Raw genomic sequence first — 4,522 nt, 5'->3', positions numbered from 1 at the left:
GTGTGGTGTCAGGAAAATAACCTCACACTCAATGTCAACAAAACAAAGGAGATGATCGTGGACTTCAGGAAACAGCAGAGGGAGCACCCCCCCTATCCACATCGACAGGACAGTAGTACAGAAGGTGGAAAGKTTWAAGTTYCTCGGCGTACACATCACGGACAAACTGAAATGCTCCACCCACACAGAGAGCGTGGTGAAGAAGGCGCAACATTTTCAAACTTTTACAGATGCACARTCGAGGCCATCAGACTGTTAAACAGCCATCACTAACATTGAGTGGCTGCTGTCAACATACTGACTCAAATCTCTAGCCACTTAATAATTAAAAATTGGATGCAATAAATGTATCACTAGTCACTTTAAACAAAGCCACTTTATATAATGTTTACATACCCTACATTACTCATCTCATATGTATATACTGTACTCTATACCATCTACTGCATCTTGCCTATGCCGTTAGCCATCACTCATCCATATATTTATATGTACATATTCTATTCATTCCTTTACACTTGTGTGTATAAGGTAGTTGTGAAATTGTTAGATTACTTGTTAGTTATTACTGCATGGTCAGAACTAGAAGCACAAGCATTTCGCTACACTCGCATTAATATCTGCTAACCATGTGTATGTGACTAAACAGAATGGCTTCAACAGAAGAAAATTCACCTTCAGGAGTGGCCCAGTCATGAGGTTATTGCTGCCAAAGGAGGGTTAACCACTTATTAAATCCAAGGGTTCACATACTTTTCCCACCCTGCACTGTGAATGTTTACACAGTGTGTTCAATAAAGACATGAAAACATATAATTGTTTGTGTGTTATTAGTTTAAGCAGACTGTGTTTGTCAATTGTTGTGACCTAGATGAAGATCAGACAGAATTAGGACCAATTTATGCAGAAATCCAGGTATTTCCAAAGGGTTCACATACTTTTTCTTGCCACTGTAGCAGAGGATGTAAAACCATAACACATACGTTTTGTTCAGCAGCAGATTATCATCAATAATGTCAAAAGCTGCACTGAAGACTAACCAAACAGCTCCCACAATCTTTTTAGTATCAATTTCTTTCAGCCAATCATCAGTCATTTGTGTGAGTGTCCTTCTCTATAAGCGTGCTGAAAGTCATTTGTCTACTGTGAAATAGCATTGTCTCTGGTCAAAAATGTTTTTCAAACATTTACTAAGGGTTGGTAGCAGGCTGATTGGTCGGCTGTTTGAACCAGAAAAGGGTTCTTTGCTATTCTTAGGTAGTGGRATAACTTTTTCTTCCCTCCACAATGCTTGTCTTTCATAATTTGGTCAGTTATGCATGGATGTGTAGGTTCAGAGTTTGCTGTTGGCATGGCATGCCTCAGTTTGCTAATCTTGGCAATGTAATTACTGTGACACTGTGAGATAATCATCAGAGAACGATGACAGAGAGGCAGAACAAATGGACATGCTGTGTGTCTGTTGCTTCTACACTGCAGAAAAGGAAGACTCGGCATACAGACAGAGAGAGAGAGAGAGAGAAAGAGAGAGACAGAAAGGGAGAGAGAGAGAGAGAGAGAGAGAGAGAGAAGAGAATGATGAGAGAGAGGAGAGAAGGAGAGAGAGGGAGAGAGAGAGAGAGAGAGACGAGAGAGAGAGGAAAGGGAGCGATGAGAGAGAGAGAGAGGAGAGAGGTAGAGCTAGAGAGAGAGAAGAGAGAGAGAGAGTAGAGAGAGAGAGAGAGAGGAGAAAGAGAGCGAGAGCGGAGAGTAGTAGTAGAGAGAGAGCAAGTAGAGAAAATGGGAGAGAGACGAGAGAGAAGTGAGAGAGAGAGAGCGAGAGAGAGAGAGAGAGAGAGAGAGAGGTAAGAGAGAAGAAGAGAGGAGGAGAGAAGAGAGAGAGAGTAGAAGAGAGAGATGAGAGAGAGAGAGAGTAGAGAGAGAGAGAGAGAGAGAGAGAGAGAACGAGAGAGCAGAGACAGAGGAGAGAGAAGAGAGAAAGAGCTGAGAGAACGAGAGAGAGAAGAGGAGAGAGAGAGAGAGAGCGAGAGAGAGAGAGAGAGAGAGAGAGAGAGAGAGGAGAGAGAGAGCGAGAGAGAGAGAGAGAGAGAGAGAGAGAGAGAGCTTGGTGTGATGTGTGATCGTCACCGTCCTTCAGTGCTACGACTCCACCAGTTTTTCGCCAATGGCTGGTGAACATAGGCATATGACTGAGACCCAGCAAGGAGACAGAGTGTGGGTGCTGTCAGAGAGAGAGGGGGAGGCATTATTTGGTCAATCATCCGCTACAGCATGTAATGTTTTATAATGGCTTAATAGTGGGCTACATAAGAGCAGCAAGGTGCTAGCTAGCACGTTGATAGCTTGTGTAGTGGAGGTTCTCTCCAAGCCAGCTGAAAGGGGGAGGATCAATCCGTATGCTTCCTCCATTAGCTGTATGTGGCTTATCCAACTGTGCTTCCTTCTTCTCCGAGGCTTTGATTCTGCATTAGCAATGCAGGAGACCGCAGCAGAGGGTGTGATTGACCAATATAAAGGAGCGGAATAAATGAATTTATTGATGTTTGATTCGTACGTTCGTGGTAGTCCCTTGTTTAGAGGCTATCTAGAGTGGCCCAGGGTCAGGCGAGAGTCAGGTCGGGGATTAGGGATTTCTTAGGGATTGAGTGGGGGTTAAAGGTTGTTTCAGTGTATTCTTTTTTTAGGTCAAGTGAGTAGAAGGACGTCTCTAGTGACAATAGGATATCAAGAGTTAATAACCGTCACTCCTCGTGAGGCCGACGGTTAGTATTGGTTTGGTGGTGGGGGGTGGTGTGTGGTGAGTGAGGACGGTGGGGTGGATTCCTGGGAGAGGGTGAGAGGAGAGAGAGAGAGAGAGAGAGAGAGAGAGAGGATGAGAGATAGCAGAGAGATGACAGAGGGAAGAGATGATGGGAGGGAATAGAGAGAGAGAGAGGATAGAGGGACGAGCGAAGCATGAGAGAGGACGAGGAACAGAGATAGAGATGAGCGGAATAATAGGAGGAGGACGGTAGAAGTGTTAAATAGAGAGAGAAAAGAAAAGAAGGGGCATAGGGAGTTGTGTGATAGAGAGGGGGGGCGTTCATGAGATTTGATTTATTTGTTCTCGCCTCCATGTGTTTAACAAGGGTCAGATCAGAATTGCCGCCCTTTGTGGTGGGCTATTGTTCCATCCACACAGAATGATAACTCTGCTCAATTTACATATCATGATCTATACATTATAGCAAGGGTCATGCCATTTGACTGTGAGTCGTGTGGTCTCCCTACTGGACAAGAATGGGATATTGGCTGGCTCATGGTGCGCTACCAGAGGTAAATTAGCTATCCAGAGGAAATTCTTGAGGTTTGATTGTTGGCCTTTTTGAAGGTCACGGAGATCCAGGGATCAGGTTGCCCTCGCCCCATCCAAACCTCACCATTTAGATGGGGAATTGAAAAAAACATTCTTCTAAATCATAGTTGGACCGGCTGTTATCAGTGAGTTACAATGCCGGCAGCCTCGTATCTTGGATATGGAATGATAGCTGGAGCTTTTCCCGGGTCCTGGCTTGGTTGAGGAAGAGGGAAAGAGGATGAAGTAGTTGCGGCTGGAAATATTCCCCGTCAGGCAGACTGGAGGGAAACGCTTTCTCTGAAAGACAGGGTACAGGACAGACATTTAGAATGAGCTGAAAGTTGGGTAGGAACATGTCTCACTCCAACCATTCTGCGACTCCAACACTTTTGTTTTAGTTTATCTACAGAAGGTGCTGGTTAAGATTGTTGTAAGTACACAACCCGCAATGAGCAAACGGATAGAACACAGAGTCTATATATTTTGGGATTCTGCTGTTATTGAATTGCTTTATTGTTAAGAGTACCGTAGTCTGGTTGTAGAGTAGGTGGCCTAAGGGAACACACTTAATGTGTTTTGTGAAAAGTGTTATGAAGATGTTAATGTAATTTGTTAATTATGATTTGGTTTTTGCCTTGGCAGTAGCTAAAATGGGGGGATCCTAAATAAATACAACATAGCAAACATGGATGCACTAGTAAAAATATAGCAATAGTGGGTTACTCCGGGCAAATTCTATGACATTTTGTTGTGTGGTCATGTCCACCTGACGGCGGTGTTGAGCTTGGTGGAGGACTCCTGTGTGTTTTTGGGGGATGGGATGGTCCTATTAATGTTCATGCTGTGTTACTTGGAGAGGTCTCGGGAGAGCAGACCAATAAGGGTTAACCAATGTATTCATAACCAAGTATTACATGAATGTTGTGGTAATTATATATTGCATTATAATTGTTGGTTTATGTTGTTAAAGATGGTCCATTGTAAATTTGTATCTCTGGATATTTTTTTATTCGTGCTTTTTAATTATAATTGTGTGTAGATAAATCATATAGTAAAGATATGATGCTATTGTTCATAGGTCAAGTTCCATCTTATCCATTTGTGCCATGTTCCAGTATTTCTTCATGTTGCCTAGTCCTAGTCTGGTCCTTCGTTCTTCCTCCGGCTCCTCGTGCTACGATAAGT

Source organism: Salvelinus sp. IW2-2015, unplaced genomic scaffold (genome assembly GCF_002910315.2).
Source record: "Salvelinus sp. IW2-2015 unplaced genomic scaffold, ASM291031v2 Un_scaffold2010, whole genome shotgun sequence".
In the NCBI taxonomy this organism is placed as follows: domain Eukaryota; kingdom Metazoa; phylum Chordata; class Actinopteri; order Salmoniformes; family Salmonidae; genus Salvelinus; species Salvelinus sp. IW2-2015.
Note: the sequence above shows the minus strand (reverse complement) of the source record.